The sequence below is a fragment of the Hyla sarda genome, chromosome 3 (assembly GCF_029499605.1).
Source record: "Hyla sarda isolate aHylSar1 chromosome 3, aHylSar1.hap1, whole genome shotgun sequence".
NCBI classification, from domain to species: domain Eukaryota; kingdom Metazoa; phylum Chordata; class Amphibia; order Anura; family Hylidae; genus Hyla; species Hyla sarda.
Window position 1 is genome coordinate 56,856,193 of NC_079191.1, and position 26,077 is coordinate 56,882,269.

The 26,077-nt window shown below is 44.2% G+C and overlaps 1 protein-coding gene across 6 annotated transcripts in view; it reads right to left on the minus strand.

The window, feature by feature from the left end:
- CYRIA (CYFIP related Rac1 interactor A) overlaps positions 1–23,145 on the minus strand; it is a 105,072-nt gene extending 81,927 nt beyond the window's left edge. Inside the window, exon 1 of one of the 6 annotated variants that reach the window (XM_056564237.1) lies at positions 23,016–23,145. The gene's annotated coding sequence lies outside the window, so the exon portion shown is untranslated. Of the gene's footprint in view, positions 1–22,175; positions 22,323–22,401; positions 22,571–23,015 lie in introns of those variants that run through there. The other 5 variants (XM_056564232.1, XM_056564234.1, XM_056564228.1 and 2 more) reach the window with 5 other exon arrangements.
- Positions 23,146–26,077: the final 2,932 nt, after the last annotated feature.

The window sequence follows — 26,077 nt, forward strand, 5'->3', positions numbered from 1 at the left end:
CTATAAATAATGCACGATTTCCATGTATAAGAAGAAGTAGTAGTAGTATTAAAGGGGTACTACGTTGGAAAACAATTTTTTTTTTCATTTTTTTTATCAACGTGTGCCAGAAAGTTAAGCAGATTTGTAAATTACTTCTATTTAAAAATCTTAATCCTTCAAGTACTTATTAGCTGCTGAATACTACAATTATTTTATTTTTGGAACACAGAGCTCTCTGCTGACATCACGAGCACCGTGCTCTCTGCTGAAATCTCTGTCCATTTTAAGAACTGTCCAGAGTAGGAGAAAATCCCCATAGCAAACATATGCTGCTCTGGACAGTTCCTAAAATGGACAGAGGTGTCAGCAGAGAGCACTGTGGTCATGATATCAGCAGAGAGCTCTGTTTTCCAAAAAGAAAAATAATTTCCTCTATAGTATTCTGCAGCTAATAAGTACTGGAAGGATTAAGATTTTTTTTGAATAGAAGTAATTTACAAATCTGCTTAACTTTCTGGCACCAGTTGATTTAAGTTTTCCACCAGAGTACCCCTTTAACAGACAGTAATATTGTGCGATTAAAGGATCCCATGTCTCGGCTCTAAGTGACCAACGACATGGTGTAAGTAAATAAAACTGCTGTTCGAGAAAGGTGTTGTACCGAAATGTCACAGGTGTGAAATATAGGGAGTTTCTTTGTGAAGAGCTGCCTTGAATTCTATGGCTGGTATGACGTGTCATCAGGGTCACAAAAATCAGAAACAAGACCCCCTACGGCATCCTAATGGCTTCAGAATGAGACAGAAACAGATGATATTCACAGAAAAGAAGGGGCGTCCGCTCCTACGCAAGACACCACCGTCTCGTTACTGATGGGAATAATGGGGTCATGACCTATGTTAAAGGATTCTTCTATACCACAAAAGAAGGTTTTTTTCTTGAACACTCGGGCGATGACGGAAGGCGCTTTCCATCCATTTACATTCTTAATATTCACTCTCCAACATGATACATTATTTTTCCACTACTAGTTAAGACACAGGGTCTTATCAACAGATCAAGACCAGCAGATGCCATCGCTTCGAAATTATGTGTTGTTTTTATTTAGTCTATGGAAGGTGTCTATCAAAAATAAATAAAATAAAATAAAAAATGGGGGGGGGGGGGAAATAGCAACCACCGAGATCCAGCTCCCAAATTTACTAGCCTCAATATTGTATCTTGGAGGAGTCAGAATGAAGTATTGGTCAAGCATGTGCCCTTCTGCTCCATTCAAAGTCTATAGGTCTATTCACACTAGGGATCCTTCCTTTTCTGCACAGAGCCAAAATGATTCGTATTTGCTGTATATGTCCGCAATAAGTGATGTCCCATCGACAGTCGACTGGAGAGTTGCCTGGATATGTTCAGTCTTCCGCCGGAATCCAATTCCCAATCGGAAGCAGCTTGTATCACAAAACCATGTTCAAAAAGAGGCAGATTTTTTGAAAAAGGGTCTTAAAAATTCCTTTCTGCCTATAGCAACCAATTACAAAATAGCTTAAATTTCAAATTCGGATGTTGAAAAGTAAAAGTGGCGCTGTGATTGCTTGCTATAGGCAACACTGAGAACACAATTCTACTGGAAGGACACCATTTTATTTTCGTCATTTTAATAAGAAAAGGATTGACATATTGTCATTAGAAAAATAAAGACATATTATAAACAAAGTTGTTTTACACTTGCACTAGAGCGCACAAACCCAAGGTATTCCATAAATACTAGAGCGCACAAACCCAAGGAATTCCATAAATACTAGAGCGCACAAACCCAAGGTATTCCATAAATACTAGAGCGCACAAACCCAAGGAATTCCATAAATACTAGAGCGCACAAACCCAAGGTATTCCATAAATACTAGAGCGCACAAAAACAAGGTATTCCATAAATACTAGAGCGCACAAAAACAAGGTATTCCATAAATACTAGAGCGCACAAACCCAAGGTTTTCCATAAATACTAGAGCGCACAAACCCAAGGTATTCCATAAATACTAGAGCGCACAAACCCAAGGTATTCCATAAATACTAGAGCGCACAAACCCAAGGTATTCCATAAATACTAGAGCGCACAAACCCAAGGTTTTCCATAAATACTAGAGCGCACAAACCCAAGGTATTCCATAAATACTAGAGCGCACAAACCCAAGGTACTCCATAAATACTAGAGCGCACAAACCCAAGGTACTCCATAAATACTAGAGCGCACAAACCCAAGGTATTCCATAAATACTAGAGCGCACAAACCCAAGGTATTCCATAAATACTAGAGCGCACAAACCCAAGGTATTCCATAAATACTAGAGCACAAATACTATATACATGTGATACTAGAGCGCACAAATACTATATACATGTGGATACTAGAGCTCACAAATACTATATACATGTGGATACTAGAGCTCACAAATACTATATACATGTGGATGCTAGAGCTCACAAATACTATATACATGTGGATACTATAGCTCACAAATACTATATACATGTGGATACTAGAGCTCACAAATACTATATACATGTGGATACTAGAGCTCACAAATACTATATACATGTGGATACTAGAGCTCACAAATACTATATACATGTGGATACTAGAGCTCACAAATACTATATACATGTGGATACTAGAGCTCACAAATACTATATACATGTGGATGCTAGAGCTCACAAATACTATATACATGTGGATGCTAGAGCTCACAAATACTATATACATGTGGATGCTAGAGCTCACAAATACTATATACATGTGGATACTATAGCTCACAAATACTATATACATGTGGATACTAGAGCTCACAAATACTATATACATGTGGATACTAGAGCTCACAAATACTATATACATGTGGATACTAGAGCTCACAAATACTATATACATGTGGATACTAGAGCTCACAAATACTATATACATGTGGATACTAGAGCTCACAAATACTATATACATGTGGATACTAGAGCTCACAAATACTATATACATGTGATTAGGGGTGTGAATCGCCAAGAATTTGGCGATTCGAATCGCGATACCAGTGTGGCGATTCGATATATCCATATATATCGCGATAGCGTCTAGGTGATGATACATCGCGATATATCCAGATTCGGTCTAAAAAAAAAACAATGTCTTTGACACTTATTAAAACTTTATTTTTATTTTTTTTATACACTTTATTAGTCTTTTAGGAATCATTAGATTCCTCAGACAGATGAATAGAGTTCTATTGAACTCCATTTATCTGCGATCCATTGATAGAGCCTGGTCCAGCCAGGCTCTATCAATGACAGAGCCACGGAGAGCAGGGAAGCAGAGGTAAGTCCTCCGGCTACCTCCACAGTGGATCACCCGCCTGCAATCGCGCTGCGGGGGGGGGCGATCTAGCCCACCAGGGAGCATACACATGTCCCTAAAGGGTTAACAGCTAGCCACGGCGATCGCCGAATGCTGGCTATTAGCGGCGGCCCCCGGCTACTGAGAACAGCCGGGGGCTGCAGAGTATGGAGCGGGCACGAGTCGGGAGCCCGCTCCATACACAATGCAGAGCACCGCATGCTGGATATTAGCGGCGGTGATGCATCAGCGGCCCCCGGATACTGAAATCAACCAGGGGCCGCAGAGTATGGAGCAGGCACGAGTCGGAGCCCGCTCCATACACCCAGAGCGACGCCGCGTCAGATCCAGCTGACAAAATGTGGAACTTGTATCTCCTGATGCCCGGGACATGCTGTTCTGTGCATCAGGAGATACAAATTCCACATCACTAAAAGAATCGATTCAAAAATATTTTGAATCGATTTAGTATCGGCAAGTGAAAAATTGCGATAATCGCGGGAATCAATTTTTTCTCACATCCCTACATGTGATACTAGAGCTCACAAATACTATATACATGGGAATACTAGAGCACAAATACTATATACATGTGATACTAGAGCACAAATACTATATACATGTGAATACTAGAGCGCACAAATACTATATACATGCGATACTAGAGCTCACAAATACTATATACATGTGATACTAGAGCTCACAAATACTATATACATGGGAATAAACTAGAGCGCACAAATACTATATACATGTGATTACTAGAGCGCACAAATACTATATACATGTGATACTAGAGCGCACAAATACTATATACATGTGAATACTAGAGCGCACAAATACTATATACATGTGGATACTAGAGCGCACAAATACTATATACATGTGGATACTAGAGCGCACAAATACTATATACATGTGATTACTAGAGCGCACAAATACTATATACATGTGATACTAGAGCGCACAAATACTATATACATGTGAATACTAGAGCGCACAAATACTATATACATGTGAATACTACAGCACAAATACTATATACATGTGATTACTAGAGCACAAATACTATATACATGTGATTACTAGAGCACACATACTATATACATGTGAATACTAGAGCACAAATACTATATACATGTGATTACTAGAGCACAAATACTATATGCATGTGAATACTAGAGCGCACAAATACTATATACGCATGTGAATACTAGAGCACACAAATACTATATACACACACATGTGAATACTAGAGCACACAAATACTATATACACATGTGATACTAGAGCACAAATACTATATACATGTGATACTAGAGCACAAATACTATATACATGTGATACTAGAGCACAAATACTATATACATGTGAATACTAGAGCGCACAAATACTATATACATGTGAATACTAGAGCACACAAATACTATATACATGTGATTACTAGAGCGCACAAATACTATATACATGTGATACTAGAGCGCACAAATACTATATACATGTGATACTAGAGCACAAATACTATATACATGTGATTACTAGAGCACAAATACTATATACATGTGATTACTAGAGCACAAATACTATATACATGTGATTACTAGAGCACACATACTATATACATGTGAATACTAGAGCACAAATACTATATACATGTGATTACTAGAGCACAAATACTATATGCATGTGAATACTAGAGCACACAAATACTATATACACACATGTGAATACTAGAGCACACAAATACTATATACACATGTGATACTAGAGCACAAATACTATATACATGTGATACTAGAGCACAAATACTATATACATGTGATACTAGAGCACAAATACTATATACATGTGAATACTAGAGCACAAATACTATATGCATGTGATACTAGAGCACAAATACTATATGCATGTGATACTAGAGCACAAATACTATATACATGTGATAGAGCACAAATACTATATACATGTGATACTAGAGCACAAATACTATATACATGTGATACTAGAGCACAAATACTATATACATGTGATACTAGAGCACAAATACTATATACATGTGAATACTAGAGCACAAATACTATATACATGTGAATACTAGAGCACAAATACTATATGCATGTGATACTAGAGCACAAATACTATATGCATGTGATACTAGAGCACAAATACTATATGCATGTGAATACTAGAGCACAAATACTATATACATGTGAATACTAGAGCACACAAATACTATATACATGTGATACTAGAGCACAAATACTATATACATGTGATAGAGCACAAATACTATATACATGTGATACTAGAGCACAAATACTATATACATGTGATACTAGAGCACAAATACTATATACATGTGATACTAGAGCACAAATACTATATGCATGTGATACTAGAGCACAAATACTACATACACACATATTCATGGTTTACTTGGAATCATCTACAGAGATCTGGTCAGCTACAATTTCTTTACATAAAATATAAAAGAACAGCAACTATCCAAAAGAACAAGAATAAAACGAGAAGCGATATCCTTGCCCACTAGGACACATGAGTATAAATCACCGACCACGATAAAATAAAAAGTACAATGATTTACTGTACCAAAAGAAAATTTACGCCTTTCTAGAAGGTTCCACTTTTCTTTCCTAGGCCGACAGACCAGAGGAAAAGAAGCAGAAACTTCTCGAAACGTGTTGTCAGTTATTTTTTGGTACAATAAATTATTCTTTTATTTTACGATGCGCCTTTCAACAGCGCCATAGCAAACCCATTTTTTTTAAGGTGAACACATAGATGCTGGACTCTAGGTTTAACACTACCAGGTGAGCAAAATGTATCCAATATATCATTTCACCTACTTTAACCCCTTAAGGACTCAGCGTTTTTCCGTTTTTGCATTTTCATTTTTTCCTCATCACCTTCTAAAAATCATAACGCTTTAAATTTTGCACATAAAATTCCATATGAGTGCTTATTTTTTACGCCACCAATTCTACTTTGCAGTGACATTTGTCATTTTACCCAAAAATCCACAGCGAAACGGAAAAAAAATTAATTGTGCGACAAAATTGAAGAAAAAATTTCATTTTGTAACTTTTGGGGGCTTCCGTTTCTACGCAGTACATTTTTCGGTAAAAATAACACCTTATCTTTATTCTGTAGGTCCATACGATTAAAATGATACCCTACTTATGTAGGTTGGATATTGTCGTACTTCTGGAAAAAATCATAACTACATGCAGGAAAATGTATATGTTAAAAAATTCTCATATTCTAACCCCTATAACTTTATATTTTTCTGCGTAGGGGCCGGTATGAGGACTCATTTTTTGCGCCGTGTTCTGAAGTTTTTATCGGTACCATTTTTGTATTGATCGGACTTTTTGATCGCTTTTTATTCATTTTTACATGATATAAAAAGTGACCAAAAATACACTATTTTGGAGTTTGGAATTTTTTTGCGCGTACGCCATTGACCGTGCAATTTAATTAACAATATATTTTTATAGTTCAGACATTACCGCACGCTGCGATACCATATATGTTTATTTTTATTTACACAGGTTTTTTTTTTTTATGGGAAAAGGGGGGCGATTCAAACTTTTATTAGGGGAGGGGTTAAATGTCCTTTGTTAACTTTTTTTTTCACTTTTTTTTGCAGTGTTATAGCTCCCATAGGGACCTATAACACTGTACACACTGATCTCTTATGCTGATCCCTGCAAAGCCATAGCTCTGCACGGATCAGCGAGATAGGGGCTCGATTGCTCAAGCCTGTAGCTCAGGCTTGGAGCAATCAAACCCCGATCGGACGCCGCGGAGACAGGTAAGGAGACCTCCGCCTGCGTCCCAGCTGATCGGGACATCACGATAAAATCGCGATGTTCCGATCAGCCCGACTGAGCTGCCGGGAAGCGTTTACTTTCACTTTCAGACGTGGCGGTCAACTTTGACCCCGTTTTAAACACCGAGACCAGGCTCAGGGCGTACAGGTACGCCCGAGTCCTTAAGGGTTTAAGTGACCTATTGCACTAGGGAGCGCCCCTATCTTCTTCATAGACAAGTCAGTTCATTTCAGAACTATTGACCGCAGTATTCTCTCCGAGCTTTTAGAAACCGCATTGAATTCTTTATGGCTGTAGATCTGGAGGCAAAGCTGACATACACACAGAAGAGCGGCGTATACACCTGGTGAGCGAGGGATCAGAACAAAGGAACGATGACAGGAGACGGGGAAACTCTCACCATTACGTGACCTTTCCTTTGTCTGGATTGGATCGTACCTTACAGCCATGTGTCTGCACACAAAAGCATCCAATATCCTGTGTAGAAGATGAGCTGCCGAGACACATAAAGCCCAGTATAGAAGAGAGAAGAGTCAAAAGCTTCGCTCTTCATGTTACAGTACTACAACCGCAGGGGTGTGGAAATTAAAAAAAAAAAAAATACCTGTAGTGCTGGGCGGTATATCGGTTCATACAGAATACCAACATTTTTGTCCTGCATGATATGAATTTTTCCCATACCACAATACCGGTTGGGCCCCTCCCCCTCGGGAATGAATGAATTATCAACCCAGCTCCGTGCTGTCCCCACATCGGGGAACTAATCTTATGTGACCCGCAAGCGCTGCCCTCCTCGTCCCCTCTGTATGTTGCGGCCCGCAGGCGCTGGAACTCTGTACTGTACGCTGTATCCCTACGCCCGGGCTGCAAAAGATAAACAAAATAAACTTTAACGCACCTTCCTACGTCCCCCCCCCCCCCCCCCCCCGTTGGTCCGGACCTGCTTACTGGGGACAGGAACGTCTGTGAGACGTCAGCCTATCGCCGACCGCAGCAATGTTCCGCCTCAGCTGGTGATAGGTTGAGCGCACTGTCATTTAAGAAGCCGGACGGCTTCTTACATGACAGTGCGCTCAACCTATCACCGGCCGATGTTCCCGTCCCCAGGAAGGGAGACATGCGATTAGTACCCCGATGGGGACAGTGCAGCGCTGATAATTGGAGGGGGGGGGGGGGGGAGAGAATACCATTATATACTGTGGAGTAGCCATAAGTTACAAGAATACTGTGATACACATATTTGGTCACAGCGCCCAGCTCTAACTACTTGTTCGAGGGACTAAAAAAAACGGAGCACAATGTACTCGTCCCTCATGACAATCCACTTATCCTGGTACATAAAATAATTTCAACCAAAATAATATGTAAATAAGATCTTTATTAATAGAAACTTAATAGGCAGATAGGGCCCCTGATAAGTAAGTCCGCCCCATTAAGTAGGTAGCCCAGACCCGCCCCTTCAGGAAGGCATGTCCCTTTTAGAGATGAGAGAACTTACAGGGATTCATTTGTCACCAACTTCTCCTAGGACTGTTTCCACCTTTTCCAGCCCACCGGAGCATGTGAAAGCTGAACTAATTTATGCAGGCTAAAAAGTCAGATACCGCCGAGCCGAGAAGTTTGTGACGAATTGAATCATTGTAAGTTCGCTCATCTCTAGTCCCTTTATCAGGTAGGTGCGTCCCCTCATCAGGTAGGTAGGCAGGTAGGGCTCCCCTAGTAAGTAAATAATGCCCCAGATAGATATGTCCCGCCCCCCCCCCCAGTTGGTAGGAAGAGTGGGCTCCCCCAGTAGGCAGAGCCCAAGAAAGATATGTCCCCCATTAGGTAGAGCTCCCCCATATGTAGACAGGTCTGCAGATAGATATGACCCACATCAGGTAGGGCTCTTCAGTAGAGAGGCCCCCAGATAGATATGACCACCACCAGGTAGGGCTCCCCAATATGTACACAGGCCCCAAGACAAATATGACCCCCATCAGGTAGGGTTCCCCTGTAGGTACACAGGCCCCAGATAGATATGAAACCCCATCACTGATGGGGTTTCATATCTATCTGAGGGCCTGTCTACCTACTGGAAAGCCCTACCTGATGATTAGGTGGGGCTTCCCAGTAGGTAGAAAGGCCACCAGATAGATATGACCTCTGGCAGGTAGGGCTCCCATTTAAAACAATTATACCCCCTAAGTTTCAACCAGCATGCTGAGAGTTTTGCAACAGCTGGAGGCACCATGGTTGGGAAGCATTGCCCTAAGCAGATTGGTTAGCCCCTAGTGGTAGGCAGGTCCTCCCTTATGTAGTAAGTAGCCAAGTTTGAGTAAGTAACTCACTGTTACTTACATCTCCCTGTTCCCTGCGGAGACTACCTGCCGGAGATGCACGCAGTGACATCATCGAACACGCCGCGCAGGACGTCAGCGTCCAGTCATCCTGCGCGGCACAGGCGATTATGTCACTCATCGAGCGCACCTCTGCTAGGAAGGCTCGCTATAGGCTGCTGCATACAGCTGCAGTGTATAGCTGTTTAGTGTCGGGGCAAGACAGTCTTTCCCCATCATATGTGAATTCTTCTGGCATTTAGCACTGCTTGCCCGAAGCAGGGCTAAATGCCGGACTAATTCAACTGCGCGGCGCCCGGAACTGCATGTGTCGGGTGATCCAATTCCCACATCCCTGAAGCCCCACTGTGGTCTGGATGAGGAATGGAGGTTTTCTGCTGTAATGTATCTTAACTTCTCATCAAATGGAAACATTCGAAAGATTTGCTTAATAGACAGACTGCATAGTTCTCTCCCCCCCCTTCCAATAGTTTACTGAAACACATTCATGTATAAGCCGGCTGGAAACACTGATACAAAAACTCAGCTGAGAGAAGTATTAGGTTAGGGTGCATTCACACCACGGTTTGTTATTACGGTCACCGGATCAAGCCCGCATCCCATTCATTGAATGAGCCGACTCATTTTTGCCCCGTATCCGGTTTTGTGAGCGGACACGGGGAAAAAAATTAAATGAGTCGACTGGATTCACTATCCGACTCCAGTCGACCCATTTAAGTGAATGAGAAGCTGCACTGGTCTGGCTAGGATACAAGTGAGCCCGGTTTCAAAAATCCCAGCCGGACCCGGTAGCCGTAGGCTGCAATCGTAATGTGAATGCAGCCTAAGTATAGGTTGTATGTAAAAGAAGAACACATGAAAAACAGCAAGAAGTCACAACAAAGTGACAGATTTATGAAACCTTCCTCCAAAAAGTCAAACATTTCTTTTAAGGATGCTTTCACACTATAAAATTCATCCGTTTTAAAGATCCGTTTGATGTTCCGTTAAGAAAACCCTGAAGATCGGCCATTAAACGTCCGTTAGAAAATCCCATTATAGTCTATGGGATTTTTTCATTATCAGTTTTAATCCGTTATTAATAACGGACGTTATTTTGTGGCGGGAGATAGCAACGGGAGAAATGGTGTATGCACTATTTCTTCCGTTCATTCCCCAGTCACAAAATAACGTCCATTATTAATAACGGATTAAAACGGATAATGTAAAAATCCCATAGACTATAATGGGATTTTCTAACGGACGTTTAAAGGGGTACTCCGCCCCTGGCATCTTATCCCCTATCCGAAGGATAGGGGATAAGATGTCAGATCGTCGCGGCCCCGCTGCTGGGGACCCCGGGGATCGCCGTTGCGGCACCCCGCCATCATTACTGCACAGAGCGAGTTCGCTCTGTGCATAATGACGGGCGATAGAGGGGCCGGAGCAGAGTGACATCATGGCTCCGCCCCTCATGACATGCCGGCCCGTCCCCTTAATGCAAGTCTATGGCAGGAGGCGTGACAACCGCCACGCCCCCTTCCCATAGACTTGTATTGACGGGGCGGGCTGTGACGTCACGAGGGGCGGAGCCGTGACGTAACGATGCTCCGGCCCCTGTATTGCCCGTCATTACGTGCAGAGCGATCTCGCTCTGCGCAGTAATGATAGCGGGGTGCGGCAGCAGCGATCCCCGGGGTCCCCAGCAGCGGGACCGCGGTGATCTAACATCTTATCCCCTATCCTTTGGATAGGGGATAAGATGTCTAGGGGCGGAGTACCCCTTTAATGGCTGATCTTCAGGGTTTTCAAAACGGAACATCAAACGGATCTTTAAAACGCATTCATTTTATAGTGTGAAAGCAGCCTAAGTCAGTGTTTCCCAACCAGGGTGCCTTGAGTTGTTGCAAAACTACAATTCTCAGCATGCCCGGACAGCCAAAAGCTGTCCGGGCATGCTGGGAGTTGTAGTTCTGCACGCATTATGGTAAAAAGGCAATACGTTCTTACTGTAAAGTTGCATAACTACAACTCCCAGCATGCTAAAGGCTGAGAACATGCAAAAGGTTGTCAGATGTCTTTTTAAAAAGCTTGAATACCATTGAATATCATGGCATACTGTACTGGGTCTGAAAGGAGAAATCCGGCAAAAACAAACATATCCCCTATCCACAGAATAGGGGATAAGTAGCTGATACAGCTCTATAAAGCCTTCAGCTAACCCGTTTAGTTTATTTTCTAAATTTACTGTTACTTTGCTATATAAATGGTTTACGTATAATACTATGCTATAAAATCCCAGCGGTCGGACCCCTTGCGATTAGCTACTTATCCCCCCTATCCTGTGGATAGGGGATAAGTTTTGAACAGTCACAATTACACTACACCGAGCCTATGAACCATGTGACCCCCATGAAGGCAAGCCTTGGTATTCATCAAATAATTTTTACACAAATGTACCCCAGTGAGCAGCTGCCATATGTGTGATTTTTATTTATTTATTTATTTTTACCCTTTTGCACTATCCAGGGGTTTCCAGTCATTTGCAGAAACGTATAAAGTGACGTGCACAGCAACTGGGAAGACCACATACATGCTCAGCAGGTTTTGCACCATGCAAAGATCTGCACTTATAATACATATAACCCTTGGGGGCAGGGGGGGGGGGGGGGGATTTATTGGTATAGGAACTAGTAAAGAGAGCAGCCAGAAAAATGCAAACTGCCAACCCAACAGCAATCCAAGCATGGCGTCACGGCCTTAATAGGCTGTGTACAGTGATATTCATGTAATTGTACGTGTCATACAGGTGTCGGCTGATTATAGGTCTGTACGGCATCACGCTACGGAGCCAGAGAGCATGCCAGCCTTGAATGACACAATACAGAACACTAAACCTGTACATTGTGGGGATGGAGTCTGGGGGACGCTGCTCAGGTAATAGAAGCTGGGAGATCAGCAAGAAGAACAGTGAAGGAGGTAACGCAATGTGCGGGAGAGGAGGCTGTACTGGAAGGTTGGGAACGCCAAAGATTTCTGAGGAGAGAGAGAGAGAAAGCCACTATTTCTGATACTTTAGGTGCAACATGGAAGTTTATTGAAAACAACCGGATCTGTTAAGGCATTCTAAGTGGTACTTTACTTGGCTGTATCCATAACTGCCAGACGTTTTCTGTAAGTCTTCACAAGGTTTTCACACACTGTTGCTGGTATTTTGGCCCATTCCTCCATGCAGATCTCCTCCAGAGCAGTGATGTTTTGGGGCTGTCGCTGGGCAACACAGACTTTCAACTCCCTCCAAAAGGTTTTCTAAGGGGTTGAGGTCTGGAGACTGGCTAGGCCACTCCAGGACCTTGAAATGCTTCTTAAAAAGCTGCTCCTTCGTTGCCCTGGTGGTGTGTTTGGGATCATTGTCATACTGAGAGACCCAGCCACGTTTCATCTTCAATGCCCTTACTGATGGAAGGAGATTTTCACTCAAAATCTCACAATACATGTCCTCATTCATTCATTCCTTTACACAGATCAGTCATCCTGGTCCCTTAGCAGAAAAACAGCCCCAAAGCATGATGTCTCCACCCACATGCTTCACAGTAGGTATGGTGTTCTTTCGATGCAAACCAGGATTCTTACTCCTCCAAACACTAGTTTTTACCCCAAAAAAATATTCTACTTTGGTTTCTTCTGACCATACGACATTCTCCCAATCCTCTTCAGGATCATCCAAATACTCTTTCGCAAACTTCAGACTGGCCTGGACAGGTACTGGCTTAAGCAGGGGGACACATCTGGCACTGCATGATTTGAGTGTGTAGTGTGTTACTGATGGTAGCCTTTGTTACTTTGGTCCCAGCTCTCTGCAGGTCATTCACTAGATCCCCATGTGGTTCTGGGATTTTTCCTCACCACTTTTGCGATCATTTTGACACCACGGGGTGAGATCTTGTGTGGAGCCCCAGATCGAGAGAGATTATCAGTGGTCTTGCATGTCTTCCATTTCCTAATAAATGCTCCCACAGTTTATTTCTTCACACAAAGCCGCTTGCCTATTGCAAATTCAGTCTTCCCAGTCTGATGCAGGTCTACAATTTTGTTTCTGGTGTCCTTCGACAGCTCTTTAATACTGACAATGTTCAAACAGGTGCCATTAATACAGGTAACGAGTGGGGGACAGAGGAGACTCTTGAAGTTACAGGTCTGTGAGAGCCAGAAATTTAGCTTCGTTGTAGGTGGTAAATACTCCTTTTGCACCGTAATTTGCAAATAAATTCTTTAATAATCAGACAATGTAATTTTATGGATTTTTTTTTATCTCATTATGTCTCTCATAGTTGAGGTATACCCATGATGAAAATTGCAGGTCTCATCTTTTTAAGTGGGAGAACTTGCACAACTGGTGGCTGACAATACTTTTTTGCCCCACTGTAGATACCCCAGACATTCAGCATGTCCAATTTACACGCAACCATATACCCCAGAAGTTTTGAATCTATCAATGTTCACTATCGATAGTAGTTGGGTGTGATTGCCCCCTTTTATTTGGTCAAGAAATTGTCTGGGGTCTACACCCACAACCACCTCAACAATAAAATCTGTGATATGTCTAAACTAAATATAAGTGGGGGCAATAAGCTGTCCTATACATCTTAGACACATGCACGCTCAGCCAAGCCAAGAGTGCAAATATATGGGGAGGAATAGCTGTTGATCAACATGTAGTTGTTGTTCAGGCATGCTGAGAGTTGTAGTTTTGAAACTGCTGGAGGCACTCTTCTTGGGAAACACTGATCTTACCTAAACAGACAGAAGGGCGGCCAGTAAATGACAATGATCCTATTGGTCACATTCTCCATTGAACTTGAAAATTAAAATTGATCCTTTTGGGTGAAAAAAAAAAATTTTAATGAAAAATTGTGAACAAAATTCTGAAGCGTGGAAGACAAAGGGGATAAAAAACGCCTCATCCAGTGTCCAGAGCGAATTGATTATTCAGTAGAAGAGACGCGATCCCAGCCCCAGACAGCTGACATAATGTTTTCCTGCACCGACAGATGTACAACTATTTGGATGGGAGCAGAGGGGGAGCAGAGGGGGCGGCAGCATAATTTATGTATGATCAGGACTCACCCCTGCCAGAAAATCATCAAGAGGTAAAATGCATAAAAGGAGAAGAAAAAAAAAAAAAAAGTTTCACAAACCAGTGCGAAAAAACTAAAATTTTAAACATTTCCACCGCTTACAAATAGCGGTCATACACTTTAGAAAATTCGCCTTTACTACCTTCTCATAACGCACCATGAACATGAAGTTTTGGCCACAATTTTATTATTTCAATAGGAAGAGGGGAGTAAGCCGCTACCAGACACCTTAGGGAAGATTCATCAAAACCTGTGCAGAGGAAGAGTGGGGCAGTTACCCATAGCAACCAATTCGAGCACTTTAATTTTTAAAAAGGCCTCTGAAAAAAAGCAGCAATTTGATTGGTTGCTATGGGCAACTGCACCACTCTTCATCTACACGGGTCTTGATAAATCTCCCCCCCTTGTCTCCATCAAGGGACATACTGACATGAATCCGCACCTCAGACGACACTGTGAAGGTGATTGCGGCTTTTATAATATTCTATTTACTTATATATCGCCAACATATTCCGCAGTGCTGTACCAGAGCTTCAAATCACTCCCATTGGGGCTCACAATCCAAATTCAGAGCATGGTTTTTATCTGTTTTGTTTTGGACAAACTGTTCCGATCACTGGAGTCGGCGCCGGGAGCTCGTGATGTCATAACCCCGCCCGTGACTGCATAGCCCCGCCCCACATGACATCGCCCCCGCCCCCTCAATTCAAGTCTACGGGAGGGGGTATGGGAGGGGGTGTGGCAACTCCCATAGACTTGCATTAAGGGGGTGGGGTGCGACGTCATGAGGGGGCCGGGCTATGCCATCACGATTCCCCAGCGCCGACTCCAGCATTCGGAACAGTTTGTTCCAAACGATGGAACAGCGGAGTACCCCTTTAATTTATTTTATTTTAAATGGAACGTAAATTTAAAATCCACATTATGGATCAGGGCTGTGGAGTCGGACAAAATTTGGGGTACCTGGAGTCGGCAAACAATGCACCGACTGACTCCTACTAAATTTAAATTGGAATAAAAAAAAATAAATAAAAGTTTAAATGTCCCAATTCACAAAAAGTTATAATTAATGACTTCTCTACTGTAAGAATAAAGACCAATGAATGCAGTGCCTCACGTAACCGCAAAACGAACACGTTAAGTGACCGTGAAGAAGCATGCTTTTCATGTGCTTCACTATATGGCACGCAACGCACAATTAGGAGTGACAATACTTATACTTTCCATAGTGTTGTGTTCTGCTGCTACAGGGAACCCATGGGTAACCTACCCTCTCACTGATAAGGGATTAAGTAAATATATTTTTTGCAGGACTAGAGACTAGAGGGTCAATAGTTCAAGACTGAAGCTGTAAACCATTGGAAAAACTGCTGCCATTCAGCTAAGGCTATAAAAACTTGTAAACTCCGATTGTTAGCTTAAACTTTAAACATGACTATGGGATTCCACTAGGGAAATCATGTTTTATAATAAATACCCCTTCCTGGATCCTCCCACTGCCCTTTCTTCAGCAGCTGATCAGCAGACAAAAAGGAGAAGGCAGCAGCTTCTGACCAACTACCTCTCTCTGCTAGAAGAGCTTAGAAGAACTTGGTGGAACAGCTTCTTGGATTCAACTGTAAGTGTTTATAAATACATTCGCATATTGATACAGAGGAGTCTGAGTCGTTAGTACAAAAAACTGCGGAGTTGGAATATTTATCTACCGACTCCACAGCCCTGTTATGGATAGGTCGCTTCCTGTCTACATCTTGCAGCCTGTACAAGGATTAGAGCCCCTGATCGGAGCTAAACCCAGATCCAAAACGTCGCCCAAATCTGCAGAAGAAGTCCAAGGGTATAACTCAGATTTTGGGTATGTGCACGGAGGGTTACAAGGGTGCTTCCTACTTAGGAAGCCACTGGATTATCCACAGCAGATCCTATTAGGCTATGTTCACACAGTTGATTCTGTGCGGAATCTCCACAGGAAAACATGGGCGGACATTACGCACATCTGAATGTTCCGGCGGGCACTGGGACTGCGGTGCATTTCTGAGCGGAACCCGCAGAAAGAATGGGCATGTCTATTCTTTCTGCAAACACCGAAAATTCTGCCATGTCCACAGTGCATCGGGATCCTATTAAAATCAATATTCCTGCGGAATCCCGCTCGGAAATTGCGCCGTCTGAACATAGCCTTAGGGCATAATCACACGGGCGGATTACCTGCGGAATCTCCGCAGCGGATTTTGCCACCATTGACTTCAATGGGTCCGAAGGAAGATCTGCAAATCTGTCTCTATTGCGGATTTTCTGCTGACCCATTGAAGTCAATGGTAGCAAAATCCACAGGTAACAGTGTGAACAAGCGCTTAGGGTCAGTGTAATCTGCTGCGGATTTTCCATTGCAGAAATTGTGCTGCAGAAAATCATCCACGGAACACCCACTGTGTGTGAACAGACCAGTCTACAGATTTTTTTCTGACAAGTGAACACAGGGTACATTCACACGGGTATTTGCTGCAGAAAATCCGCAGCTACCAATGAGCCTGAAAAAAATCCACAAATCTGCCACTATTGTGGATTTTCAATGGACCTATTAAAAACAGTGGTAGCAAAATTCAGAAATATGCCATGGAAAATCCACAAGAAATCAGCTTGTGTGGATGTAATGTTACACAGGCAGGGCCATAAGAGAGAGGGAGCAGGGACATACCTATACGTCCCATTCAGGATGCCTGGAAAGATGGGTGACCGCTTCAAAACCAACTGAAAGGAATTTTAAGACACTTCCAGACAAGAGGATAAACTCCATAAGAGTCAATATCATCCCCAAATCAGATGCAGATTTCATTACAGACCCCCCCTTCCATACCACATAACACAATTACGCTTTTCAGCAACGCAGATGCACTACAAGCATCAGTGTTAATACCAGGAGCGCACGGTTCACACATATACGACTAATCCACAAATAATAGGGAACGGCCCGCATGTGACCCTTGACACAATGGATGCTTTACCCACTCCAAATGCTAAAGACTGAATAATCGGGGAGGGTCTCCAGCCTCCCACCATCTGCTGTCACCACTGCGGCCATTATCCGGCTCCGCAAAGCAAATATGCGACAGGCCCCGAACCTAAAAAGGAAGCACTACATGTACCAGGACGGATGCCGCTACGCCATCTTCACTAACAAAATACACGTATTGATCGTTCCAGACATTTATAGCCTTTTGTACTTCTTGTTAGGCCAAAAAAATAATAAAAATCAATGCAGAGGATTAATATTAATGATTTGAACACAAGATTGCACGGACCATAGAGTAATAAGAAAATCACTGACTTCTCACAAAGGAACAGGAGATTAAAACCAGAAACGTTGCCCGTGACAACCAGAATCAATCGAAAAACGATAGCTGTTCTGATAGGTTGCTAGGGGCAACTGCTCTTTTTCCTTGCAACAGGTGCAAATCGATAAGTCGGCCCCCACTGAATGGGTGTGAATGGGATTTCATGCAATTGGTTCTTCACATATTCAGTCTATGATACGTTCTAAAATTGTGGGAATGATAGATGCCACAAGCTTTGTTGCCTTCAAATTCTATAGCAGTGTTCCCCAACAAGTGTGACAGCCTTTGGCTGTCCGGGCATGCTGGGAGTTGTAGTTTTGCAACAGCCGGAGTCACACTTGTCGGGGAACACTGTTCTATTGGGTAAAAATGGACAAAAGGCTTGCTGGGAGTTGGAGTTTTCCAACAGCTGGAGGCACACTGCTTGGGAGACACTGTTCTATTGGGTAAAAATGGACAAAGGCATGCTGGGAGTTGTAGTTTTGCAACAGCTGGAGGCACACTTGTTGGGGAACACTGTTCTATTGGGTAAAAATGGACAAAAGGCATGCTGGGAGTTGTAGTTTTGCAACAGCTGGAGGCACACTGCTTGGGAGACACTGTTCTATTGGGTAAAAATGGACAAAAGGCTTGCTGGGAGTTGTAGTTTTCCAACAGCTGGAGGCACACTGCTTGGGAGACACTGTTCTATTGGGTAAAAATGGACAAAGGCATGCTGGGAGTTGTAGTTTTGCAACAGCTGGGGGCACACTGCTTGGGAGACACTGTTGTATTGGGCAAAAATGGACAAAAGGCATGCTGGGAGTTTTAGTTTTGCAACAGCTGGAGGCACTCTGCTTGGGACACACTGTTCTATTGGATAAAAATGGACAAAGGCATGCTGGGAGTTGTAGTTTGGCAACAGCTGGGGGCGCACTTGTTGGAAGACACTGTTCTATAGGGTAAAATGGGCAAAGGTATTGGGCCTATATGTATAAGCAATGGCACTGGCCAAATACATATAGCGGACCAAACAAGTAAATGCAACATAGATGGCCAGCGCGTGAAGTTTCATTGCAGGCAGAAGTTGCATATGTTAAAGGGGTGATTAAGAATTAGAAAAACTCTGCTTCTTTCTTGCAAAAAATAAATAAATAAATAAATAAAACAACACAATAAAAACAGCACCACTCCTGCCCACAGGTTGTGTCTGGTATTACAGCCAAGCTCCGTTGAGGTAAAGAGGACTGAGCTGCAGTACTACACACAACCTGTGGATAAGAGTGGCGCTGGAGCAGTATATTTTTTTTTCTAATTCTGGACACTACATATAACCCCAGAAGTGGTCTATAAGCCTATGGGTAAATGCTGAGGACCCGCACACAGAACATCGTGGATTACAGGATCACATACGTGGCTTAGGTTTAACAGGTCTCCTAAACATGCTTTGGATTTTTTTCCCCCCACCAAAATATGGAAATCGACCCATGGTGTGCAGCATGCAGGCAGCGCACCTACTTGTAGCAGGTTGACTTCATTGACTCGAATGGGGTGGAAGTAAAAATCTGTAATCCGATTGCCCGCGGCAACGTGTCCCTGATCCCCCGCCGCGACATGGCCCCTACCCAAGTTTGCTACATGCGAACAGGTTCCACACTACTGCAATACAGTTGCATTTTTGGTGTCTTGCCTGATCCGTCACTGCAGGGAATGTTACTATAGGACTAAACACATGCCCTGAGGTTATAACTAAAACACCAGACCAGGACCTGCACAATGTAGGAAAGAGAGGAGAAGACAGATGGGACGGGAGAGATGACACAGGCGGGGGGTATGGTGCAGCAGAGCTGGGTACAGCAGCTACTATGTCAGTGTTTCCCAACCAGGGTGCCTCCAGATGTTGCAAAACTACAACTCCCAGCATGCCCGGACAGCAAAAGGCTGTCCGGGCATGCTGGGAGTTGTAGTTTTGCAACATCTGGAGGCACCCTGGTTGGGAAACAATGTACTATTGTGCTCCTCCTATGGAGGCTCCTGATGTACAGGCACCTCAAACATTATACTGCCCCTGTAGGTTGGCACTGAGCTTCCTTAAAGGGGTACTCCCATGGAAAACTTTGTTAAAAAAGAAAAATCATCTGGTGCCAGAAAGTTAAACAGATTTGTAAATTACTTCTATTAAAAAAAAAATCTTAATCCTTCCAGGACTTTTTAGGGGCTATATACTACAGTGGAAATGCTTTTCTTTTTAGATTTCTCTGATGTCACGACCACAGTGCTCTCTGCTGACATCTGCTGTCCATTTTAAGAACTGTCCAGAGCAGGAAAAAAATCCTGTAGTATACAGCCCCTAAAAAGTACTGGAAGGATTAAGATTTTTTTTATAGAAGTAATTTACAAATCTGTTTAACTTTCTGGCACCAATTGATAAAAAAAATAAATAAAGTTTTCCACTGGAGTACCCCTTTAATGGGGCTCGTCGTGACTCTACATTAAATAAAGTTTATGAAAGAAATATATATTCAGGGACTTTGCAGCATGATAGAAATTCAGTGTTCCCCAATGTGTGGCGCGACAGCAAGACTACGACTCCTAGGGTGCTACAACAGCCTGTTATGGCAAAGTTACTTGACGACCCACTCTTAGACTACAACTCCCAGCATGCTCTGACCGTCAGCTGGTTCCAAACTACAACTCCCCACTTGAATTGACAGCCAGCTCTTGACAGACTACAAATCCCAGCATGCCCTAACAACCAGCTGTTTCCAAACTACAACTCCTAATATGCTCTAACAGCCATCTGCTGCCCAGCCACAACTCCTATCATGCCCGACAACCAGGTGTGTTTTTTGCCAGTTGTTCCAAACTACTCCTTAAAGGCGTAGTCCAGTGGTGACTCAGTGGTGAGCAACTTATCCCCTATCCTAAGGATAGGGGATAAGTTGCAGATCGCGGGGGGTCCGACCGCTGGGGCCCCCTGCGATCTCCTGTACGGAGCCCCGACAGCCCGCGGGAAGGGGGCGTGTCGACCTCCGCACGAAGAGGCCGCCGACACGCCCCCTCAATACAACTCTGTGGCAGAGCCGAAGCGCTGCCTTCAGCAATCTCCGGCTCTGCCATTGAGATGTATTGAGGGGGGGGGTGTCGGCCGCCGCTTCGTGAGGGGGGCGACACCCGCTATCTGGGCGGAGAGACGGGGCCCTGTACAGAGAGATCGCAGGGGGCCCCAGCAGTCGGACCCCCCGCAATCTCAAACTTATACCCTATCCTTAGGATACGGGATACGTTTTTCACCACTGGACTACCCCTTTAAGGCCAAGTTTCCACTTTTTTTCCTGGCAGTTTTTGGAATGCTGCCACTGCAGTTTTTGAGCTAAAGTCAGAAGTGGATCCATAAGGGAGGAGAAGTGTATAGTCCTTCCTTTATATGTCCTATTCCTTTTGAATACACTTCTGGCTTTGGCTCAAAAACTGCCAGAAAAAAAAAAACAAGTGGAAATTTAGCCTAAAAGGTAGTGTTTCCCAACCAGGGTGCCTCCAGCTGTTGTAAACCAAAACTCCCTGCATGCCCGGATCAGCCAAAGGCTGGTTTTGCAACAGCTGGGGGCACCCTGGTTGAGAAACACTGCCTAAAGCATGCCCTGAGAACTAGCTAGCTCTTGCCAAACTACAACCCCCAGTATGCTCCGACAGCCATCTGTTGCCAAACTACAACTCCCAGTATGCTCCGACAGCCATCTGTTGCCAAACTACAACTCCAGTCATGCCTAAACAGAAAGCTGTTGCAAGACTACAACTCCCATCATGCTCTGACAGCCAGCTATTGCCAAACTACAACTCCCAGCATGCTCTGACAAACAGCTGTTTCCCAGCATGCTCTGGAGGCCAGTTTAGGATGAACAGCTGCATAGCTATGGAACGATTGGTACCAACCTCTCCGGTACAACCGTGGGCACCACCACCCAGTCTTCCCTGGCACAGAAAACCACAAAGCCTGGGCATAGGGACCTAAGGTCATCTTTCTTTGGGGCCCCAATAATAAGTACACCCTCAGCTATGTGGCGTATGAGAGTAATGCCCCCATAATAGCAGCAGCTATAGGCTGGTCCAGGCAGTGGTATGTGGCAAGGCTGGCATCAGGCACCCACCCATTCAGCACGACCACCCTGCTGCACACGACTATGGGGGATGCCCACCTTATGGACATGGTTGGGTGCTCACAATTAACCCTCAGGATGCCGGGAGCAGGCTCTGAGCAATGTGTGTGGGTGGAGCAGTGGTCGCTCAGAAGAGGATGCCCTCGCCATTCTCGGCTCTTTATCCCAGGCAGCGGAGGGACACAGATGGAAACATGACGCGGTTGAGGGCGGAGGGATACGGTAGAGCGGTGAGGCGCGCACGGAACCGGGGGGAATAACTTACAGCTCAGCCGCAGCACTGCTCCCCTTCGTCTTCTTCTTCACCTCCTCGCCGCTAACTGCTGCCGCTGGTATGAGCAAGGGGTAGAAGTGCGCATGCGCGGTGCGGCACACAACCGCCCACTTTCTGGCTGAAAGGAGGCGGTGCCTCGGTTTGCGCATGCGCTGTGAGGGAGGTGTGGGTCGCATGGTGGGCGGGCGCGCGGAGGCTGCGTCACAGGTTGCCAGGGAGATTGGTTGGTGCAGGAAGCAGCTGTGCTGTCACTCCAATGGCACCCGGGGGTAGTCAGGAGACACACGCCTAATGCTGTCATTTTAGGAAACAGTTATCCCCCCATCCAGTTGCTTTTACAGTTCCTGCCAAACTACAACTCCCAGCATGCCCGGACAGCCTTTGGCTGTCCGGGCATGCTGGGAGTTGTAGTTTAGCATGGACTTGAAAGCCACAGGTTAATAGAACGCTGTTCTAAAAGAAAGACGGTCTTTGTCACCATTAGCAACCAATCACAACGCAGTGCTCATTTTGCGCAATAATTATGGGAAACAAACATTGTCCAAAAAAATCTGCGTTCTGTTGGATGTCTATGTGGTGTCCCGATACTGCATTTCGTACTGTACCTGGTGTGCTGGGTCCCCAAAGTCAGAGTTCCATAGTAGCGTTGGGGTCCGCTTGCTGAGATAATCCCTAGTCACCTCTTCGTTCTTTAATTTTATGTGTTACATGTATATAATTAGTGTAATGTATTGATCTATATAGTGTCTGCAGGACCTTAGGTCACATGACTAATGTTTCTACTGTTATGGTATGTTAAAGGACCTTCCAGGTCACGTGGGTAGTCACATGTTCTACCATAATCCTTTGTGCAAAGGACTGACAGTTGGGATGAACCAATCAGCTCAAGGCCAGCCCCTGCCCATATAAGGGAGCTGCCAGCCAATCCGCGCTCTCTTGTTCCTGATCATCTCTAGAGAAAGCATCACTCTGTACAATTCTGCAAGAGAACTGAGGCCTGAAGCCTAACAATCCCGCAACTTACTAAATCAAATCTCCGCTAAAACTTGCGTGACTGCTGGACCTAAAACCAATCCCCTAAATCCAGCGGAACAGCGTAAATCAATCTCCAGAGCTTAGACTCACAAGGTCCCAACCAACTGTCAGGATCCTCATAGACTGTACATATGTAAAGACTGTTCCTGTGTTACCTCTGCATAAAATCTGCAGTAAAGTTTCCTACAGTTTTCTGAATCTCCGGTTGTGGACAATCATTTATTCCTCCCTATCGTTCTTGGGACGGGTGGCGATAGGACAAGTATATATTGAGGAGCCCCCACCCTGGCGTCACGTCAGTTAAGGGTTAAACCAGCACCCTTTCATCACTGCACAGCTACACCCCATATACCCTATACCCCCACAAGCTTACCACATATATATGTATAAGGGGAAGGGGAAATTCATTAAATCGCGTGCACCTGCACAGTTTTTTTTTTATTTTGGGCATGACTTGCACCAAAAATATCATCTAACTGGCAGAGTACCCTGGTCTTCCTACCTAAAGCTTGTGGGAGAAGAAAAGCAACACTCTAAAAACAGATTGGGAAAGCTGAGTGGCACGCATACTGCATACTACCCAGCTTTCCCAGCCTCCTGGAGCCCCAGCAGCAATAGGCTGCCCACCCTCACTGCGGAAGCGCTGATGTCCTCTCCTCACGCTTCTCTCAGCCCTGAATAAATCTCTTCCTCACCCACACCGTTGCCTCTCCCTGCCATCTGCCAGTTAGACAGTTAAATTATACTTTACCATGACGTTGGTCCTGTGGCAGGATGTTTAAAACTCCCGAGCAATCTCCGCTGCCTGAGAGTAACACGTTTAGGAGATATACAAAATGTGAACAGCGAAAGACCAGCTCACTGCCTTGTAGATTCTTCGAATGGAAGAATTTCAAGTGTCCTTTAGGAAGCACGTAACAAAGATCCAAATCGCATGCTTGGTTTGAACAGGTCCTTGACCAAAAACGTAGATTCCAGCTCCTAAAAATAACCGATTAAAGGGGTTGTGCGCTGTCCTGCAGTTTGAAGCTCCGCTCACAGCGTCCGGAAGTTCACTACTCCGAATGCTGTGTGCGGGCTTCCGTGTTCGCAGCCGCCTGGCGTGACGTCACCCCCGGCCCATCGCGACGTCTCTCCCGCCCCCTCGTGATGTCTCGCCCGCCTCCTCGTGATGTCTCGCCCGCCCCCTCAAGGAAAGTCTATGGGAAGGGGGCGCGACCACTGTCACACCCCCTTCCCATAGACTTTGGTAGAGGGGGCGGGCGTGACGTCACAAGGGGGCGGGCGAGACGTCACAAAGGGCCCAGCCCCTTTGTGACGTCTCGCCCGCCCCCTCGTGATGTCACGCCCGCCCCCTCTACCAAAGTCTATGGGAAGGGGGTGTGACAGTGGTCACGCCCCCTTCCCATAGACTTTCCTTAAGGGGGCGGGCGAGACATCACGAGTGGGCGGGAGAGACGTCGCGATGGGCCGGGCGTAACGTCACGCCCGGTGGCTGCGAACACGGAAGCCCGCACACAGCGTTCGGAGTAATGAACTTCCGGACGCTGTGAGCGGAGCTCCGAACTGCAGGGCAGCGCACAACCCCTTTAAACCAAAAATGTATTTCACATAATTAAAAATAATGCAAAAAAATGAAAACCATAATAAGGTGATTATAAAAGCATTGCAGAAATGCTGACGCGTTTCGAACCATATGGTTCTTAGGCTCTTTTCACACAAGCAAATTACTCCGTTTAGCAAGTTCCGTCGCTAGTTCCGTTCTAAAATCAGCTGTCACCGGCAGTAACCAAATCCTATACGTCCATTAGAAAAACCCATTATCGTCTATGGGATTTTTCTAATATCCGTTTTAATCCATTATAGTCCGTTATTGATAACAGACGTTAGTTTGTGACGGAAGATAGTACGGAAGAAAATAGTTCATGAACTATTTTCTTCCGTACTATCTTCCTTCACAAAATAATGTTTGTTATCAATAACGGACTATAATGGATTAAAACGCATATTAGAAAAATCTCATAGACGATAATGGGATTTTCTAACGGGCATATAGGATTTGGTTACTGCCGGTGACAGCTGATTTTAGAACAGAACTAGCGACGGAACATGCCAAATGCTTTATTTAAAATTCTTCATCTGCTTATTACAAAAACTTTCCATCATCAGAATGCATATATGGATATTCTCCCTGTGCAAAGTATAGGAAGTCCTTAGATTAGGCATCTTTGGAACATGCCCCAACCAGGGTCTCGTATTCCTGGCCGTAATATTTGCTTGTCCTCCGGACAGATAACCGGACAGCTCACCAGCCGACCGTTCAGTGACATTTCTCTAACCTGCTGTGTGCACAACCACCACCATGTTATATATAGATCTCTTCTCGTGAAAACTTAGTTCTGAAATTGAAAACAACATAAAACCATCAGTATAACATTGTAAATGAACAATATCTAATACCTCTATAAGAAAACATTAAAATGATGGTTTTCATTTATGCCGTATGGAGCTAATGAACTTATGCGCTGTATCCAATACACTTCCCATCTCAACAGTCTCCTCTTTATCTCCTCTTGTCCTGCCGCCTCAATCTCCTCTAATACCAGCCCCATAGGTCACAAATCTGATGACC